At 33.0% G+C, this 22,494-nt stretch overlaps 1 long non-coding RNA gene across 1 annotated transcript; it reads right to left on the bottom strand.

Annotated features, from left to right (window-relative positions):
- Nucleotides 1–16,447: 16,447 nt before the first annotated feature.
- Nucleotides 16,448–21,897, bottom strand: LOC108583004. The gene is made up of 2 exons (XR_001897143.3): nt 18,180–21,897; nt 16,448–17,317 (listed from the first exon to the last, which is right to left on the bottom strand). It is a non-coding gene; the product is annotated as an uncharacterized LOC108583004 (long non-coding RNA).
- Nucleotides 21,898–22,494: the final 597 nt, after the last annotated feature.

Below are 22,494 nucleotides of genomic sequence, written 5' to 3'. Positions count from 1 at the left end.
TTCTTGAAACATTTTCTATTAGTAGTAAAATATTATAATTTATAAACATAATCATTGTGCTAGACTATATAGATGGGTTTAATATGCATATGTTAAATGTGAAATAATATACATTTTTCAATTATAAATGTAAAAGATATACATGCATTTTTAAATTCTAGTGGTGTTTTATGACTGGTTGTGTTTCGGCAATGAGTTTGTTGTGGTTTAAGATAGAAACTAACACGTTATTTTATTTTTCCTATTTTCAGTTCTTTCCTTTTCCCAGTGAAACACTGAATTCTAAATTACCATCTGTCTAAAGTGCTTGTGTTGTAGGAAAAAAAACTGATTTATTTACAAGGCACATGTTGGCAAATATTCTTAGATCTCACCTAAAGCCTCCAAAAAACCAGAAACTCTTTCATCATTCATAGGATCAAATGAAAGTACTTCACATCACTTTGTGTCATCTACACAGAGCACATAAAATATTTAAACTATAGTGTATGATAGAGCCTAAAAATCTGCTTTGTGAAATTTGTTTTGGCACTTGCCCTTGCCTATGGCTCAAGCAGAAAGTTAGAACAGCACCTTCTATCTACATTTATGTCTACAATCAATGTCACTATCTTAATTAAGGGAATTGCTTTGTGTAGAACAACTACAAATGGAGACTCAGGAACACACAGAGAAAGTGGAAACACACAGAGAAGACATCACATGAAAAAATGCACCGAATTCAATTCTGTTGAAAACAAGGAAAACAATTATATAGTAATGTTAAGTATATAAAAGATTTGTTGAAACTACTATGCCATTATCAAATATTTGGACTCAGGTAAAAAAGAAATCTGCAGCAATAGTTAGCTTGTATATTTGGGTCATTTCTATGCTGTACACAGATAAGACATCCCCACTCCCCTTTACAGATAAAAGCACAGTGTAGCAAAATATATTTTTATTTTTAAAGAATAGGCTGTTTGAATTCTGAAATATTCAATGATATTATCAGTATTGTTGAAGATCTACCAGGGAAAGCCAAAATAAATTAGCAAATAAAAGAAAAATAACTCAACATTTTGTTTTCTTTCTGATCTAAAAGGTTTGGGGGCAAGGGACCGAAAAGAAGGTAGCTATGGTGTCATGGCCAGAATCAGTGGGCAGTCACAGAGGGCTGGGGTGGGGTCTGTGATGCACTGGTAGCCGGTGCAAATGATGTTTCAGCATTTCGTATGCGATCATGTAAAGATGAATCAATCCATCAAAAGGTTTGGCAGCAGTAGCTAGGGCTATTTTATTTTATTTTATTGTTTCATGTGCAGGACATGCTGGTTTATTACATGGGTAAACGTGTTCCATGGTTTTCTGCGGCACCTATGGACAGTAGCTGAGTCTTGATCCGGAATAAATAATTAACTCTACATGTGTTGTCAATCATATTCTCTCTGAGAAAGAAAGTTGGTATCACAAGTATTTTCTCCTTTACGTCAAACATGGCTAAATTGAAGGGGAGCAAATCTCTATATCTATACTAGCTTGTGTTGTTTCAAAATAATCTCTTAATTCCATTAAATTAAATCTCCCTCGTGGATAATTAAAATGGTCCTTCTTTAATCAAATATTACAGATTCTATTTTCCAATAATTCATCATTATATATGATAATATATAATACAATACAATAAATAATACAATACAATACAATACAATAAATAATAACAAAATACTATAAAGATACTTATAGACAAAAAATTCATAAGAGCACTATTAACAATAAGATAATCCAAGAAAAGATCAGCAACAAGTAAATTGCGATTAGATAAATTGACATTTATTGATAAAATGGAATATTGTACAAACATTATATTTTATAAATACTGTGCAAGAAAATGCTTGAGCTGCAATACAATAAACATCATTGACAGACTTAAACTCTTATTAAATTCAGGCTGACATCAGACTTCTTACGTTTGAAATTGTCTTTTATCCCACTTAATGATTTTGAATAGAATACACTAAAAAGAAACTGAGGAGAATGTTATACAAATCCTAATGTAATTGAGAGATGCTTGGCACAATTCATATGAACATCATTTAAAATATTAAAAATTAAGTAAAAACCAATGGTCGCACAAGATTTTATTTTAAATGAGAACATTCAGTCATTTCATGCATTTTAACAACGCATCTACTATGTGCACAATGCAATGTCAACTGCTGTCAGTAAGGGGTGATTACAAAAATCAATGAGGAAAAGGAAAAACACATCAGAGAGAAGAAAAAAATAGGAATGTTTGGTCAGAATTGAAAGAAAAGCATTGTCATTTAGAAGACTTAGAATTAAAAGCTCTGGGGTACTTCTACCTGAAGGATAATAGTCAAATACAAATAGATTGGACAGTGAAAAATAGTAATTTATAAATGCACTTTACAAAGTAATTCCTGCTTTGCAGGTTGCTCAGAGGCATACTAAGGTAAGCAGATGTTCTCATGTCCCTAATATCAAAGTAAGACTTGCTGAACCTTACTCTTCATGGACATTTTAATATTTCGTATGATTATGGTGATTATGTACCATGCAATGCATTATTTTATAAAGCTCATAGTTACTATACGACGTTTACATTTTATGTGCAATTTGTCACTAAATATGATAGCAAATTTTATGTTGTTTTATGGCTAACGGTCACATTAAAATGACTAAAAAGTTAAAAAATATAAATATGAAAGCTTTTTTAATCCTAAAAATTATTTTAAAAACAAAACAGAATTTAAAAATAGTAATACCTCATAAAGCAACCCATGCTTGGTTAATCCAAGCAAGGTTTTGTTAAAGTAATAAATTACTTTTAAAATAACAAACTTTGAGGAAACAAATATATATATATGGATATATGTCAGAATAACAAATGCCTATTTTGGTGACCAGACGAAAGTACAGATAAAGACAATTGACTTCCCCATGGAATATTGAAAGGCAGGAACTTGAAGAATCACATAATTTCTGCATTTAAAGCACCTGATGTATATGTGTGTGTAGGAAGGCATTTCCCCTGTATTTATACACTGTAAATCTCTATTATTATGTAGATTTAAAATAAAAGGTTTTCTGACAGCAAGAACTAAGAGAGACATTTACCTGGCCACCAAACAGTTGTGTCTCTCCTTTTATAATGTTACTTTTGAGAATAGGTTGTCCAGTTAAGAACTACAATTGTATCTTACTGGATCCATGTGAATAAGCTTTTGCCCATGGGATGTGATTGGAGTTGCTTTCATATCTCCCAGTGGAATGTTAACTACAGGACAACCTAGAGGAGGGTTGAGTTACTACACTGAAGAAACCTAGCACCCTGAGTCACCCTGTGAAATGCTGCTCACTGATCAGCAACACACATGGAATTCTTTACGATTGAGAGAGAGACTGCCTTAGTGTTAAGATGGCTGAAATGCGTGGATTGTTATTATAGCAGCCACTGTTGCCCTAACTAATCAACCAACTCTTCTAGTTCAACAGTGCTATGAGCAAAGTGAGTACTAAATTGAAAATAGGTAGAATAAGCTAAAATTGGCATAGTGAGTGCTCAGTTGAAACATTTTAAATAGCATGTCTTTGCTATTGTGAATCATGTTGCTATGAACACATGAGTACAGGTGTCTTTTTGGTAGAACAATGTATTTTCCTTTGGATATCTACCTAGTACTGAGATTGCTGGGCTGAATGGTAGTTCTCTTTTAAGTTCTTCGAGAAATCTCCAAACTGTTGTCCATAGTGGCTAAATTAATTTACATTTCCACAAACAGTGTATAAGTGTTCCCTTTTCTCTGAAATCTCTCCAATGCTTGTTATCTTTTATCTTTTAAATAATGACCATTCTGACTCTTGTGAGGTGGTATCTCATTGTGACTTTGATTTGCCTTAATGATCAGTAATGTTGAGTATTTTTTATATGTTTATTGGCCACATGTATTCTTTTGAGAAGTATCTGTTCAGGTTATTTGCCCATTTTTAAATAGGGTATTTGTTTTTTGCTTGTTGAATTGTTTAAGTTCCTTATAGATTCTGGATATTAGACCTTTCTCAGATGCATAGTTTGACAATGGGAACTACTAGAGGGAGAAGGATTTGAGGGAGACCAGGGTTAAAAAATTACTTATCAGATACTACGCTCAATACTTGGGTTGTGGGATCATTCACAAACCAAACCGCTGCATCATGCAATTTACTTATGTTACAAACCTGCACATAGATATCCCCAAACCTAAAATAGAAATTGAAAAAAATGAAATAGATGAATACAACCCATTCTAAACTACATCAAATAGAATTCAGTGCTTCTCTTAGAGTTCAAAAATTCAATCAGCAAATATTGCAGTGCTTCAGAAGCTCCAGGAATTCTATTAACACTCATGCTCTAGAAAAAAAGCATTATGCTGCTTTGCAAAAAAGTGCTGAGGACTCTGAGTTCTCATTTCACAGGAAAAACAAACATTTCTAATTTCTTCAGTCAGAGCACCAAGACTCTGGTGAATGGAAAAACGAATGATCAGAAATGAAAAAAAGATCGTGAAACCGTAAAGAACCAGAAAGCGCTCAGTTTACTTGTTCTTATTGTCACTTCTCTGACATGATAATGTCAATCATTCTCAAATTTTCTACTTTTTATGAAAATAATTTCCAAATCTTCATTTCCATTTTTATCAGCACTTCTTGTATATTCTTTCATGTATTAATCTTACGTATTTCATTTTTTCCTGCACATTTTAACTAAGCTACACTATTCTGCCTTCCAAATTAACAAGTCAGAAAGCCAATTCTTTACCTGTGTGGAAATAATAATAATAATAATTTACTAAATTAATTATATTATCTATTCATGACTATTTTGTGTAGAACCCCATAAGGCAAAATATAGATGAATAATTTCTCAATGATTATGTAATTAGTGACAATTAAATTTTCAAACATCTTTGTTTTTGACACACCATGTATTCAATTTACATATATTTACTTAGCAAGAGAAAGTTTTACCTGGGGAAATAAACATGAACATAAAGCATTTTTTTCTTCCTTTGTGGAGTTTAAGTGACATTTTGACATTTGATTAACCTTTTAAGCTGTCCCCTTGCTTTCCATTTCCCCTACACCGTATTGACAGAATTCACATTCTAAGAATACCATAGAACGTATGTCCCCCTGTTACCCAATAATATAAATAGTTGTTATTAAATGTAAATTGAATTTCAAATGTCTTAGTTCAGCATATAAGACATATGTGACATTTCCTTTTGTATTTCCATTAACCCCTTTGCCTGTTCTTCTTGGTGCTTTAATTAGTGTGTCAAAGTATGTTATGAAATATTCCACTTGTATCTTGGTTGGTTCCATTGAGCTTCATTTGCCTTGCCCATTATCTCTGTGAGACCCATCATCCAACGTTATGCTCAGTCATGATGTTCTTTAAGAAGTCCTTCCCTGGCATCTGCAGTTTTAGCAACGATCTGATAGATGTCATCTTTTTAGAGGTCATAGCAATTATGATTTGTATCATTGTTGATGCTATAATTTATTTTTTGTATGCATGCATGTGTGTCTCCTCAGATCAATAATTCACTGCTTATTGTGAAGTACAAATTACTAAATAAAACTATCACAAAAATTAGCTTCATGGAAAAATTCTCTGATTTTTCAATTATCTTATTAATTGTAGCATGCACCAGATTAGGTGATAGAAGTGAGGTACCAATGAAGAACACAATAATCAGTCATAACAAAAATAAATGACATTCAAATTCCCATATAATGCTCACAGTGCCTACCAATCGTGTGTGACTTCTTGAATTTTGCCAGTATGTTTATTTTTATGTGATACTCAAAATACATAGAAATATTTTAATAAAATGTAATTATTCTGAGAGAATATTATCTTAAGTCAACAGTTCATATAAGTTTTTTGTTTTTGAGACAGAGTTTCAATCTTGTTGCCCAGGCTGGAGTGCAATGGTACAATCTCGGCTCACTGCAACCTACGCCTCCTGGGTTCAAGCGATTCTCCTGCCTCAGCCTCCCAAGCTAATTTTTTTTTTTGTATTTAGTACAGGCAGGGTTTCACAATGTTGGTCAGGCTTATCTCGAACTACTGACCTCAGGTGATCCACTCGCCTTGGCCTCCCAAAATGCTGGGAGTGCTGGAGTGCCGGACCACCATGCCCAGCCCATATAATCTTTTAAAAGAAATTAAAACATGAATGTAATTAATTTGCTAGTGGTTGTTCTTGCTTGCTCCTAGCCAAAATCTATCATTATTTTGCATATAGCCATCGGTGATCTGTTAAAAATGAGAAAATATCAAAATACAGGATGAGGATATGAATTTATATACTCACGAGAAATTTATAACATGGCAGATGAACTCATTTATGAAAGGAAAAATAATTTAGCAGAAATCTAATAAAACCTCAGTCATAATTTTTGAATTAACTTGGGAATGTTATCGGGTAGAGAAGGAAACATTAGTATTTAGTAGTTATATTAAAACTCAGTCAGCAATAAAAAGAACATGTCTTAAATAAATCAAAAAGAAAAAGCTAATAACTTTTAGTCAATTAGAGTAATTAGATGGCACCGGGTAAAAAACAAGAGAAATGTAAATGGTTACCTTTCCTTATTACTAAGCAAATTCTATTTGGTATTTTTTTTCTATATAAAACTGTACTTTTTAATATTCTTATCATTTCATTTATTTTAATTTAAAAATGTAGAGTTGTCAATTGCAATTTAATATTTCCCTTCAATTATTTTCTCTGACACATTTTAAAAATTCATTTATCACATATGTCCCAGTACAGTTAAAAGGCAGGAAAATCACCTCATCACACATTTGTTCAATGCTTCCTGTGGGAATATGTAGTTATTCATATCGTCATGCATGTTGTTATCCATGAATAAGTAAGCAACCATAGTAGGTTAGGAATAGAACAAAAATTAGATGCCATTGAATTCATTCCTTTAACTATATTAAAGAAATGGAATTCCAAATGTTTCCACAATTAGGTAATAAATCAATACTATCCAAGTATCCCAATAGAATACAGACCTAATGCATGTAAATTATTATTTTAATTCACACACTAATAAATTGGCAGCAAGTTTGTGCAATAGTTTTGCTAAAGATTCAGAGGCCAAAAAACAGAACATTGTTCAGAATAAGAGAGCAGTCAATACAAATGTATTTCTGTTGGAAATAATGAAAAATTATTTAAGTACCTATACTAAAGCATTGGCACACACACAAAAAAAACAAACAAATGAAAGCAAAAGCAATAAAACAAACAAAACAGTGTAAATGTACTAATTTCTTACATTGGTGAATTAATGCAATTAAAAGCTTGTAATACAAGTAATGAAAGTTAAAGGATACTGTCTAATATTAAAATGTAATCAATAGAAAAGCAAATATCATGTGCAGATCTATCAGTTTTTATAATACAAAATACATTGAAAAACTAACACCAAACAGAAAATTGTGCACTAAAATTAATAGCTGAAACATGAAGCTGATGTATCAATGCAAAAATTTGATTAAATCCACCATAAAAAGGAAAAAAAGTAAATAATTGATTAGGTAATAGGGAAAAACCCAACTTTTATCTTACATAAGAGATGGATCTTTCATAAATCTACTACATAGTTTGGAAGTTAAAAATAAATTAGGATACATATACTAAGCAAATGGACAAACAGGAAGCAGGATATTAACTTTCCTTGAGACAAAGATAATTCAACCACTTTATAATGAGTGGTGAAATCTACAACAAAGATTCAGCACTTTTCACTAATAAATAACATAAAACTATGAATAAAATATATAGAAACTACAAGAAGAAATATGAGATATACTATATGAACACAAGGCCTTAACAATCTTGTTTCAGGGCACAAATATTAAAATTATAATGTAGTCCACCTCCAAAACAGAGAATATACTTTCCTTTCAACTGTTTGAGAGCATGTAAATTTGACCATTTGAAATGACAAGGATAATAGGAAAATAGGAAACAAGTATATTGGAAAATTTTAAAAAGTAAACATTTTATTCAACTATACATACAAAAACATTAGTAATATGAATAAAGGAGGGCCAGGCGCAGTGTCTCACGCCTGGAAACTTATCACATTGGGAAGGCTGAATAGGGAGAATTGCTTGAGCTCAGGAGTTTGAGACCAGCCTGGGCAGCACAGTGAGACCCCATCTCTACAAAGATAAAAAAATTAGCCAGGTATAGCGGTGCATACTTGTATTTCTAGCTACTTGGTAGGCTGAGGTGGGAGGATCGCCTGAGTCAGGGAGGTGGCATCTACAGTGAACCATGATTACACCACTACCCTCCAGCCTGAGCAGCAGAGTGAGACCCTGTCTCATTACATCACCTACTGCAAGAGTTCAGCCAAGAGTGCTCATCCAAGACAACAGAAGAAACTGACCTTGCTCAATATATTTATGTGTATTATGGGAGACATAAGTGTTGCTTCCTTGAAAAACCATGCAGATAAAACCGATGTAATAGGTGGTTTTGATGTTGAGATACTAATGGATACTCATCTCTTTTGCTTTTACTATGAACAATTCTACAGTAAGTATAGTTTTAGGTATGACTATCAATTAAAATGTAAAAAAAATGACAATATGTAGAAATACTGGAAGAAAACAGAAGCTTTTATGTTTTCTTTTGTAATCCTGGAAACATAGCAGTTACTATAAGAAAAGTATAGTGACTAGACTATAAGGAATAAATTATTTAATTTCAGCAAAAATACATAAAATAAAATAAGCAAAATCAAATAAGCACTGAAAAAATTACCAGTTGCAATTTATGCAAGAAAAGGGGAGAATGGATCATTTACTAGGAGTGATTACTGAACTGATGAGGAACCATGGAGCCTTTTGTCTTTGATTTACCATGTTTGCAACCTTTGATTACCATGCAAAATTACTATTATTTTATATGAAAAACATAAAAGGATGAATAATTTATTTTAAAAAATCAAAAAAGTCATGAACAACAATGAACAATTTCCATTTATATCAAGTACAAGACACATATGAGCATAATTACTCTATCATTTAGTGTTATTATGGATGTTTTTCACATAGCTAGTTAGAGCTGGTTTAGAAATAAAAAGAAAATATTGGAAAGTGTAAAGGAATATTGACATTATTTACAAATGATTAAGTTAAATCTGGAAAATTTATGAGACTGCACAAAGAAGTATTAGAAACGTATCATGTGTCTCTTTGTAAATCAAAATAGTTTTATAACATGTTAATTAGAAATTCATTACTGAAAAGATCTTATATGCTATGAAAAAAAAATCAGGAAAATGCCTAAGTAAATTTAAAAGACCTAGATTATTTAAAAAATAACCATTAATTCAAGAAAAAATATAAGGTACTAAAACAAAAAGGTTTTTTTTTCTTAAGTAGAAAAACTCAGCATTAAGGAAAAATAGTTAACCTAGGATTTTGATGAAAATTCAAAATGAATGAAAATTAGTTTACTGTCTATATGAGAGGGAGTAAGACTGTGACAGTGGCATACCAATTATTAGGAAGAAAAAGAAGATCTAGTTGTGACTTCCATTAAAACACATTATAAAGAAAATTTAGTTATATCATTTAATACTGGTCTCATATATTGAGTTATCACCACTTATAACTCCTTCACTCCTCCTCAAAAACATAAATATTAATACTTTTCTTTCTATGGCTTTTTGGAAGAAAGAAGTAGTCATTACAAGTAGTCAATGCTATCACTAGAACAAGTAGAACATATTTAACGTACATAACTAAATACATTAGCAAAATCATCAAAGAAATTTCAAGCAACAAAATAATGTAAAAGTTTAGATGGACAGAGCTATGTCTTAATGAGCCGATGATTGTATAACCAACAGTTACTTTTAAATTTTATTTTCCCCTTCAAGAAGGGTAAAATTTGGGCTCAAGCAGAATATCAGATCTATCATAAGCTGCCAAGCAGCACAGAAACCAGCAGTTTTTGGGAGTTTCACTGAGATGTATGACAGATCTGAAAACTGAGGGACTTCTAACAACAACTAGGTATTCCTTCATAACTTCTGTGTTTTAGATCTTTGTGGGAAGTTGAAGAAGTAGGCTATTTTTTCTTTTTTCAAAAGTTAGGTGATGATGTCTTAAGGTATTTTAGCATTCACAGAAGAAAATTAAAAGAGGACCCACACTGTAGCATCCTTCAAGTCTCCCCATCACGATTTTGCAGATTTTGAAAACTTGCAATAAGAGACCGGGTAGACTGCAGAAAGTTTTCAGTGAAAGAGGCAATTTCTTTGCAGGCTTTTATGACTGAAAACAAAGGAATCTTGTGAGCTTTAAATGAAGTGCCCCCTAAAACAGTGCTTGAAGAACACGAGTAAAACAGAGCATCACTAAGACTTACTTAAGGCTTGAACCTAATGACAATGGTTGAAATCCAACACTGGATTCAGGTGATTGTTCTCTCAATCTGTTGTCTTAATAGGCAATTAAAGAAACAATTTCAGGTAGAAGATATTACCATCTGAGGGGACTCTACTTCTTTTATAGTCAATGGTTAGTGCACTATGAAAATTTACTAGACATAGACTATAATCAGAAAGATTTTTAAAAATTTAAGAGGACTAAGAGAGGACCCAGAGAAGATCAAGATGTTGGAGCTGATGAACAAGTTTTTAAAATAATAAGTGTTAGTATTTTTAAAATATAATACACCATGCACAAAACAGATTAAAGAATCAAAATTGTACCAGCTAATTAAATTTGAATAGAAGTATCAAAAATCACTCTCAATACATAAGGGGAAAAATTAATTTGAAATACAGATGAAGTTAACAGCAAATGGCACTCACCAGAACACAAGAATAGAAAACTCAAAGGACTGTCAGTAGAAAATACCCAAATTGAGTCACACAGATGGACGATGAATGAAACATAGGTCCCCACAGCTGCTAAAAATATATATAACTGCATTACAATAGGAAGAGAAAGTATAGGGCAGAAAATATAATTACAGCAATAATTGCTGAGAACTTTAGAAAACTGATTTGGAAAATTCAACTGACTGATTCAAAGTCTTGGAAAAACAATTATGATTAACAAAGATTGTCATACTTGGATGTATCATAGTACAACTCAGGTAAAGGAAACAAAAACATAAAATTAAGAAATTAGGGGAAAATGATACAATATCTTAAATAAATGAACAACAACTCAAAAGAAATAAAATCTGGAGAAAAAATGCATGATTAGAGCACTGAAAAATAACTGCAAACCAATAATTTTGCAACCGGACAATATACACTTTATATATGCACGTACAAAGATGCTTTCAGACAAAGTTTGAAGGAATTTGTCTCCAACAGACCTTCAGTAAAATGAAAACTGAAATAAATTATTCAGGCCGGGTGCAGTGGCTCACGCCTGTAATCCCAGCACTTTGGGAGGCCGAGGCGGACGGATCACAAGGTCAGGAGATCGAGACCATCCTGGCTAACACAGTGAAACCCCGTCTTTACTAAAAACGTACAAAAAATTAGCCGGTCGTGGTGGCGGCACCTGCAGTCCCAGCTACTCGGGAGGCTGACGCAGGAGAATGGCGGGAACCCAGGAGGCGGAGCTTGCAGTGAGCCGAGATTGCGCCACTGCACTCCAGCCTGGGCGACAGAGCAAGACTCCGTCTCAAAAAAAAAAAAAAAAAATTATTCAGGCAGAATAAATAAATGATCCCAGAGTAAAATATTTAAATCAAAGAGGGGAAAAATTGAAAAGCCAATTGCAAATATCAATTAATATTGACTGCACATACAGTAAAGGTAATGTGCTATTCAGTTTAAAATATACATGGAACAAACTTGATTACAATTGGAGCATAAAATACAGAAAGGGACAAAAGATGTTAAATTTTCTAAGGCTCTAAATATATCAGGAAAGTGATAAAAATAATCCTTTGTATTATTACTGCACAAATTAAGTCAATTTGCATAAAAGTCATGTGTGAATGCTGTAGTTTCTAGAATAGCCATTAGATGTAGGAAGAGAACAACTAGTGAATTGTTAAAAGATGAAAAAAATGGAATATTAAAATTATTTTGTTAATACAGATAGACAGTTTAAGAAACACAGAACATTGCCAGGCACAGTGGCTCATGCCTGTAATCCCAACACTTTGGGGGGCCGAGGCAGGCGGATCATGAGGTCAGGAGTTCAAGACCAGCCTGGCCAACATAGTGAAACCTCGTCTCTACTAAGAATACAAAAATTAGCCTGGCATGGTGGCATGTGCCTTTAGTCCCAGCTACTCAGGAGACTGAGGCAGGAGAATCGCTTGAACCCAGGAGGCGGAGGTTGTGGGTGAGCCAAGATTGTGCCACTGCACTCCAGCCTGGGCCACAGTATGAGACTCTATCTCAAAAAAAAAAAAAAAAAAAAAAAAACACCAAAAGAAAGAAACACAGAACATTAAGTGAATAAGTCAAAGAGAAAATGAGTGAGATAGTAAATAGAAGTCTTAAATTACATGTATTAATATAAAAAATAAAGACTAATATTGTCAGAGTGTATTAAAATATATACGTATCAATCTTATGAGAGGTACACTTTAATTATAAGGACATAGAAAAGTAAAAAGTCAAAAAAATGGAAAAAGAAATTATGCAAAGATGATCGTCACACAATAAAAGCTGGTATAGCTATGCATGTATCAGAGTAATATGTCTGAAGATAAAAATATTCCTGGGAATATATCTATTTCAAAATGCAAAAGGATTTTATCTACTAGGATAGTATAATGATTTTAAACTTTCAATCATCATACTCGAAAGCCAGACAGCATACGAAACAAAAGAAATATTTATAAAGCTCAACTCCTTTTTTGTAGAGGAGGCAAAAGTGTATAGGTTTCGATTTAAGAGATGTATAAGTGGCAAAACACAGCCCTTTGGCTCCTCAGTTTCTCCATGCATCCTCCACACACGTTCGAACTTCTATACTTCAGTGAAACAGCTATATACTTCCAGTGAAAGAGACAAGTATTTTTCTTTTAAGAGAAGTTCTTGCCCTTACCCCAACGGAGGACATGCAGAATCCCAGCAGACATTATCCGTTGTTAATTATATTAATTACTCCACAAGCTCAGTCACAGAGTACTCTTCTATCTAAAGACTAAATGGTAAAATTAATGTTTCATAACTTGATGTCAAATATTTATAGAAAAATAGATAATATAAATAACTAAATACTTCAGCTGTTTCACGGAAGTATGCAATAAATAATAACCAGAGAGGAAATCAAATCTATAAAGTTCTCATTTCTGAAGTTTGTCACAGGGTATAGTTCATATCAAGGGCTTCCTTCTTTTACTATTTATTCCGTGTTTCACCTTCCGTGAGTCAGAACTTGCACTGTTCGGGTTGGTTTGTCAGTTTGTTTGTTTTTTTAATCTATTAGCATAATTCAAAGCTTCATCAATAAAGTATCTGTGTCTTCAATCATCTTGCTTTTGTTGTGATCATCTTAGTTGTTGTTGTTATAGTTTTGCCTTAATCTTTACTCTTGGACATGGAACTATTAAGAGACCACAAACAATTGCCTGAGTTCCAAATACAATACCTTTTACTCCCATTATGTAGCAGCAACTCAATTTCTTCATGGTCATCAAGATCATTTTTTCTGGCCAGTAGATTAACTCTTTTTTTTTTTTTCTCCCTGCCTGTTCAGTCAGTGGCACAAGGAACCCAAAATGTCCAGAACAGAATCTCATCTTACAATTCAATTGAGTCATTATTGTTTTCCCTGTTTGAAGCACCACCCAAATGGGTTTTGGGTTTTGGAAACCAAGACCCCAAATCAGCAGGTTTCTGGCTAGAATTTTTTTTTACTTTACTTATAAAATGAAGCAATAGTGAATAACATTAATAAAGAAAGCAAGAAAAAAAAAAAAACAAGAAAGAAATTACCAGGCCCAGGATATTTCACTGGTGAACTCTACCAAACACTTAAGGAAGATATAACACTTACTCTTCAAGATCATTCTTGCTTTCAAAAAATAGAAATTAAAGAAACACTTTTTACTTCATTCTATGTGGCCAAAATCACCCTAATTCCAGAATCACATAAAGACATTACAGAAAAGAAAAATTACAGGCCAATATCTCTCAAAAACATAGCAAATATATTAGCAATCAAATCTAAAAAAATGCATAAAAATAATTATATACCACAATTTACTGGGGTTTACTCCAGATAATCAAAGCTAAGCATTTAGGTATTCAAAAATCAATTAATGTAATCGGTCATATTAACAAACTAAAAAACAATCATATGAGTGTGTTAATTGGTGCAGAAAAAGATTTATTTGTATTCAGTAGCCATTCATGATAAAACCTCTCAACAAATGAGATAGAAGGGAATTTCTCATATTGTAAAGAACATATATCGAAAACACATAGCTGGCATCATAGTTAATGAATAGAAACTGCATATTTTCCCCCCTATAACTGGAGCAAGGCAAGAATGGCCTCTCTTGCTATTCCTATTCAATATTACACTGAGACTCCAACCTAGTGCAATAAGATGAGGAAAAGAAATAAATATATAAAGATCGGCAAATATATCATAAAATTGTCTTTACTCACAGGTGACATGATTGCCTAGGCAGAAAATCTCAGAAAATGCAAAAAGCATAACTAACAAAAGATCTTCAAAACTCTTGGATTTAATGAGCATGCATAACAAGGTCGTAAGATACATGATTAACATACAAAATTTGATTGCTTCCAAAGAGGAAAGTATGAAACGGGAAAAAAGTAGAATAACTTTATACTGGAGAAACCTGACAGCTATTAACTCAACTAGGTGATTAAGTTTAGTATCAACAGTAACAAGTCAGGATGAGAGCGTAGATGTGGTCTTGACCTGATGAAATGAAAATGGTACTTTACTTCTATGGTCTTCTTCCTAAAAATTCTTAGTCTAGTCATGAAATAAACATTAGACAAGTTCCATTTCAGATACTTTATGCAAAATTACTCATCAGTACTAAGCGTCAAGGTCATCACAGACAACAGGAATCTGAGAAACTCACAGTCAAGAGGAAGTTAAGGATATATGACTATTAAATATAACATGGCACCATGGATAGGACTGTGGATACAAGAAGAGATGATAACTTAAAAATAAGAAAATTTGAATCTAACAGGGACTTTCGTTAATATTGGATCTTGAAAATTCATGCTTAAGAAGAGACGGTTTCCCAGCCCAGTAATAACATTTGGATCAATAGACAGAGCAATTCTTGCCTCTGTTTGAAATCTTAAGCAAACTCCTCCGACACTGCTGTCCTCAATTAAGAATGGTAATAGTAAAAACCTATCAATGATAAAATTAATAATGCATCAACATTAGTTCAACATTATGACAAATGCATCATACTAATGTAAGATATTAATAACAGGAAGAACAAGAATTATATACTACCTTCTCCAAAACACACACACATATTCTAAACTTAAATATTTAATTTAAATACCAGTGAGTAGAACACACAAATAATGAAAATAACTAGAAGAGGCAAACTTGTGTAAAATTTAAGCAATAGACTTTTTAAACAAGCAATGGATCCAAACAAATATTTTAAAATACAGGACATATTTTCAACTAAATGAAAATGATGGTCTAGCATATAAAAACTTGTCAAACTTGACTAAGCATTGCTCAGACGTATTTTTAAAACTTTCAAGTTATCTCATGGAAGAAAATTAGAGAAAATTCTCAAGAATAATGCCCTTTTATTATGTTATTATTTTAAGGTTTTTTTTTTTTTTTTTTTTTTTTTTTTTTAAGAACAGGGTCTTTCTCTGCCACCTAGGTGGTTCTCAAACTCCTAGGCTCAAGCAATCTTCCCACTTCATCCTCTCAGGTGTCTGGGATTACAGGCACAAAGCACTGTATTATTTTATTCCAAGAAGCAACAACAACAAAACCCACCAAATTAAACTAGAAAAATATAGCAGGAAGAGAGTCATAAGGGTAAGAGAAAAAGAAATTAAATAGAAAACACAAAAACAATACAAAAAATTAGGAATGTCATGTGCTAGATTTCACAACATTGATAAAATCCAACAAAACTGATCAAGAATAGAAAAATAAATACTTTATTAGCCATGAGGTATGAGACCTCACACAAGTTTCTAGAAACATTAAAAGTTAAGATGATATAGTGAAAACTATACAATAAATTTAACAGTAGGGACACAATTACCAAAGGTTTTAAAAATTATACTTAAATCTGAGAATTTAATTTCAGATTTACACTTAAATCTGAAATTTACTTTTGTGACTTAAATGTTTTTTACCATATGCCTAAGACCAGATTTATAATCATTGCGTATTAGATGTGTAAAGCTCACAGAAATTTTTTTTATTTTCATTTTTGATTGAACTGATAAACACTTATGGAAATAATCATAAACATTGAATTCAGGAAAGCAGAAAGGTGGCATTAGTCAGTGCCTATGTATCATAATATATTTTTTCAACCCAAAGTTATAATAAATTTGCCAGCATGATAATTAAATATAGGATATTTGGAGAAATCGTTTCAGTAATATTGGAGCTAGTTAATAACTCTATGAAGACTTTAAATATTAATATATCTTACAAATATAACTCACTGCTTTATGTATCACCTAGACAACTATTTCAGAATGCAGCCACACACATATGAAAGTCAGTCCAATTAAAGGATTCTTAACATATACATATATAGGAATTCAGAATTATAATATTATGAATTTAATTTCGAAAGCTAAAAAATCACTAATATAGGATGACAATGATGAGAATAAACTACAACTTCAATTTAATGTTTAAAAAGTGCACCAAGAGCTACACTTAAAATGTTTGACTTTGATTTCCTTTTCTTATACTACTTCTATCTGAAAATTGTGTATTTGTATTCACAGATACACACAAATGCACATCTATCCACATAATTTTGTACACATATGCATTTCTTCCTCCCCTCATTTAAGTCTCCCTTATCAAGTTTGTCACAAAGTCCTGTAAGTTCACCCCAAAGCTTCACTCAATTGTTTTTAATCCATTATCAAGGGATGAAAATGTCACCACTCTAATTCAGGCCCTTGTAATCTCTGATATACAATAGAAGATTCTATTTTTCAGGGTTTTAATCTTCAAGTTAACTTCCACAGTGTCACCGTACATATCTTCTGAAAGTAGAAATAGAACCATGTCATGTCAGACCTGGATGATTTAAAATTATTTGTTAGTTTTCTAGTATGCTCCAGATAAAATGTAAGTCTTTAAAAATCCAGTATGCTTTTCAGCCTGAATGTGAATTAAAATAAAGTGTTAATAACATCATCACTTCCTATAATCAGGACCCACTTTTTGTCAAGCAAACCTAATAAAGGATCTAGACATCAGAGATGTTAAAAGTTCCTAGGTGATATTGGTGAGTTAAGACCCACTCTCTCAGCCTCATATAGAGTTTTATATAATCTGGTCCTTGTTCCATGGCGCTCATGAATCTTCATTTTCTTGTGCAAATGCTGACTTCTCCTGACCTCAGTGAGCTCCCTCATGTCCCCCCACCCTCATCACCACCCACATATTTCTCCCTGGGAAACTCTTCTTTCTTCCCCGTTTTTCTTTGTGGGAAACTCCTTTCCTGTTTTCACCAACCTGACCATTTTCTCAAGGCTCATCTCCTACTCCCTGTCCTTTCACTACTTGTGCGTTCCCTCACAGCCCCTCATGTCACCAGAACACCATAGTAGCTATGACTCCTTGTGCTCAAGGACTACCTAGCACTCCCATCTGTCTCTGCCCTTCTCATGCTACTATAAGTCCGTCCCTCTATATGCATTGTAAGTCCTTTGGCGATAGAAGACACCTGTCTAATTCAATTTAGTAACTGGTAGAGGACTATACACATAGGAGGTGTCAGTGATATACAAAATAATGGCCCTCCACCCCAGTATGTTCACATCTTGATCCCTGGGAACTGTGAATGTGACCTTTTATGATCATTGGCATTTTGCAGCTGTGATTAATTTAAGGACCTTGCAATGCATGTTTTTCTTGGGTTATCAAGTGGACTCACAGCAATCAGAAGGGTCCTCATAAACGGGAGATGAAACATCAGAGTCACATCAGGGATCCCGAGGCTGGAAACAGAGGTTCAAGTGATAGGAGAAAGCCACTAGGAGGCAAGGAATACAGGCTCCCTAGAAGGAGAAAAGGCAAGGAAGCAAATTTTACCTTCAGAGTCTCGGAAGAAACCAACCCTGTCCACACCCATATCCCCAAGATTTAACTTTATTTCATAAGATCAGTTTTAGGTTACTGAACTTCAGAACTATAAAAAATTAGATTTCTGTTGTTTTAAGCTGCAAAGCTTGTATTTCTTTGGTAAAGAAGCAATAGAAAAGTAATACAGTCCTCAGTTTATTGAATTGATGAATTGATTTTTTTTAGTAATCACATAAATCTCTGTAAGATTTGTTATACATTATTTACTTTCAAACATGAATTTAGTTCTTGCATAAATATATATGATTGTTTCTCAATTGTTGAAGCAGTGTATTATTTCCACAGTGATCTGTAAAGTAGGCGGGTGTCATGACCTAAGTGTTATTGTTGATCTTTATATATACAAGGAAAATACAGAGTCATCATTCATCTGTAGCTGCATTTATCTCCGGTTTTCAAGCATTCCTATAAAATAACGATAAAGCTTAGTGTGATGGTTAATACTGAGTGTCAACTTGATTGGATGGAAGGAAGCAAAATATTAATCCTAGGTGTGTCTTTGAGGGTGTTACCAAAAGAGATTAACATTTGAGTCAGTGGGCTGGGAAAGGCAGACCCACCGTTAATCTGGGTGGGCACCATCTAATCAGCTGCCAGCACAGCTAGGATATGAAACAGGCAGAAAACTGTGAAAAGTCTTGACTGGCTTAGCCTCCCAGCCTGCATCTTTCTCCTGTGCTGGATGCTTCCAGCCCTTGAACGTCAAACTCCAAGTTTGTCAGCTTTGGGATTCAGACTGGATTCCTTGCTCCTCAGCTTGCAGACAACCTATTGTGGGACCCTGTGATTGTGTGACTTAATACTCCTTAATAAACTCCCCTTTATATGTGTGTGTGTTTGTGTGTGTGTGTGTGTGTGTGTGTGTGTGTGTGTGTGTGTGTGTATATATTCTATTAGTTCTATCCTTTAGAGAATCCTAACTAAAACACTTAGCTTCTCCTTGTCTCTTTCTTTTGATCTTCTGTGAAGCCCTGGCTTAACTTTAGCTGGAACTGTTTCCTGTGACAGTGCGTGTATCACAAGATGGTCCTGTCAAAGATACATCATGTTAATTAAAATATGCGATATTCTATAGGAACCCAAACAGCACAACAGATAATGGCAAAAGATAAACAACATTTCTGAGTAAAATAAAACTCTGAAATGCTTTGAATTGAGGCATAAAGGCCTCACTGACAGTCCGAAAATGACCTATAAAATCTAGAAGCATTCACCTATCTAAAATTCTGAAAATTATGAGTTCTGTGACAACATAATTTTTATTTACTTTGCATTTTCCTGAAAAGAATTATCAAGCTCGCTAAGGCAATAATGTTATGGAAGAAATTAAATGAGCCGCAAAGGTGGGTCTCAAATCTATAGCAGGAAGCGCCCATGAAATTTATTATATATCGCTTACCAGTGTCTTCTAACCCCTGCAGAACTATTCAATCTGCTGTTACACACATACAATTTCCATAGTACTGGAATGGCAATAAATACGGCTGGAAAAATCTGATTTCTCACCAACTCGTTGAGCCCCCATCATGATTTATGTTCAACCTGGAGCCCACCAAGGAATGAAGATAATAAAAATCTAGGCCTGAGTAATAGAGTTGCCCTGACAAATTCCATGCTGTGACAGAAGCTCCTTCACATTCTCCTCTGCACAAAGAATATGAGACTTGCCAGGCAAAAATCTAGAGTGAGACTTTCTCCAAGTGTCTCCATTGTGTCTCCCAAATATTGATAATTATGGGGTAATTTTGAAACAACTCTTCTCAGGAGAATCTTTTTTTTTTTGGCTCACAGATCCTTTAATTATTTGATATGTAGTTTTTTCAAAATGAAATGACACAAACTCATGCTCCGTAGCTTGGTCTATCCATTACCTGACATTTTAGAGCAACGTTTCTGAGAAACCCCTTAGTCCTGAGACATTCACAGATGTTACATATAACTAATATACTTTAATTGCAATGCAGACAAAACACTCTCTTTAAATACATTCACAGAGACCTATGTTTCTTTTCATTGGCAAATTCACAATTACAGTGACTTTCTAAATTGTTTAAAATTGCTATTTTATTCTTATTCCTCTTTACTTGGAGCTTATCCAGTCAACTTAATTGTTGCAGACTTTAACACTGTCACCTTTTTATATCCTTGCAATTAACACAACGAATGTGTGGAATGCTCTCTTCTGTAAAATAACCACAGTCACAATGACACACAGACACACTGACACACACACACAAACACACACACATACAACTTGTAAAGTAAAATCAGCTTCTCTTAACCTAAAAGGAAGAACATAAAAGTGTATCGATATTCCCGTAAGCTGTGTTTCACAATATGTCTGCACACATATCAAACCCTTAATAGCTAAGTGTTCTGCTAGTTTAATTAGTTTTCCTCACTCTGTATAAGCAGTATTCCCACCAGCGCAGCATTACATTTTGTGTCTCAAATTCAGTAACAGAAAGCTTTATATATAAAACAGAACAGTGCTCTGAGCATTAGAGGAGGAAGATTTAGAACACTCTCCATTCCCATCTACTCTATGATATGTAACATTTTGCTAATCTCAAATAGCCCTTGTTATAGATATTTGGAAATGGAAACATTGTGCGTATGTATGTTTCTTCTGCTATTATTGGAAGAGATGTGTGTAGTGTTTTGCATTGACAGTAAAACTACCATAGCTTGCAAGCAAGTGTTCAGAATGTAACTAAAACTTCCAGGAAGATTGCAAAATAAAATGTTAGCCATACTTTTGGACACAAAGAAAATGTGTCTAAATTATGTGGAAAAACTATACAAGGTGACAAAATCAGTACTCAAGTGAAATACTATGGTTTAAAATATGTATTTTGGAAAAAAACATTATAAAATGAATGAAAGCAGAAATTTTGATTAAATACTGAAATAAAATTTAGTCTCCTTTCCTAAATACACAAGAGTTTAAACATGGAGTGGTAAAAATCAATATGAAATTCACCAATAATCACACACAAAGAAGGTAAGCCAAATATTCAATTACATATTATTTCATTTATATTTACCTTTTGCAGGATACTGTTCCAAACACTGTTATGTACTATTTCATTTAATCCTTAAAATATCCCTGTGAGGGAGACGTTTTATACCCCCTGAGGCACAGAGAACCTAAGCCACTCACTATCAAAATTATACTCTTACCCAAATAAATGTATAAATATATTACAATAAGGAAGCTTTTATTCTAGTAGATATTAACTATATTTTAAGTCACTGAAGTTCACTGAAAAAACAAGATAAAATATAGAAAATTACCTGATTATTATGATAATTTCATATAAGATATCATTATTTATAAGTGATTAAATAATAATGCATCTAGTAAATATTGCAGATAAATTTGGCTGCCAGGAGTAAATAAATTCTAACTTCAGAGCATTTATCAAAGTTAATTCTAGGTATAACATGATAAAACACTTCCAGCTGCAGGTAATATTTTTAAGCATGAAAGGAATAATTCATAATTATCCCATAATTTGTAAGCAAAATGTGAATAAATTTATGGATATAAATGTTAAATATATATTCAGATACATGTTTCAAATTAAATGTTAAATCCAGACTATGTGAAAATATTGAAAGAAAAATTGGTTGACAAAAGGTTTACAATTTACGGTATATATGAAAACTTATGCAGGTAAGAATGAGGCAGAGAGAAGGAGGAAAAAAGAATGGAAAGATGGCAAGAAGGAAGAAAGAAAAGGAAGAAAGGAAAATTTCATAAAATAAGGAAAAAAATAAATGCAGAATATTAATTGGCAATCAGAAATCAGACAATTCTAATGGTCCATGAAGTAAGAAAACATACTAACCTTATCAGTAACCCAAAGCATGCAGATTCAAATAAAAGTGAATTATCATTTTTAGCTGATTTGGGGTTGTGGATTGGGAGTCGACAAAATAGAAAAATACCATTAAAAAGAAAAAAATGATGTCACTTGTATATTGTTAGTGAAAGGAGAATAATGATCATGTTTTCTAAAGTACCTTGGCACACTGTTATCAAAATTATAAATTCATATTACGTTTGCTTCATAAATCCCACTTTGGTAGCCTATTTCACA

The sequence above is a fragment of the Papio anubis genome, chromosome 19 (genome assembly GCF_008728515.1).
Source record: "Papio anubis isolate 15944 chromosome 19, Panubis1.0, whole genome shotgun sequence".
Lineage (NCBI taxonomy): Eukaryota > Metazoa > Chordata > Mammalia > Primates > Cercopithecidae > Papio > Papio anubis.
This window is presented reverse-complemented; position numbering and strand designations above follow the sequence as displayed.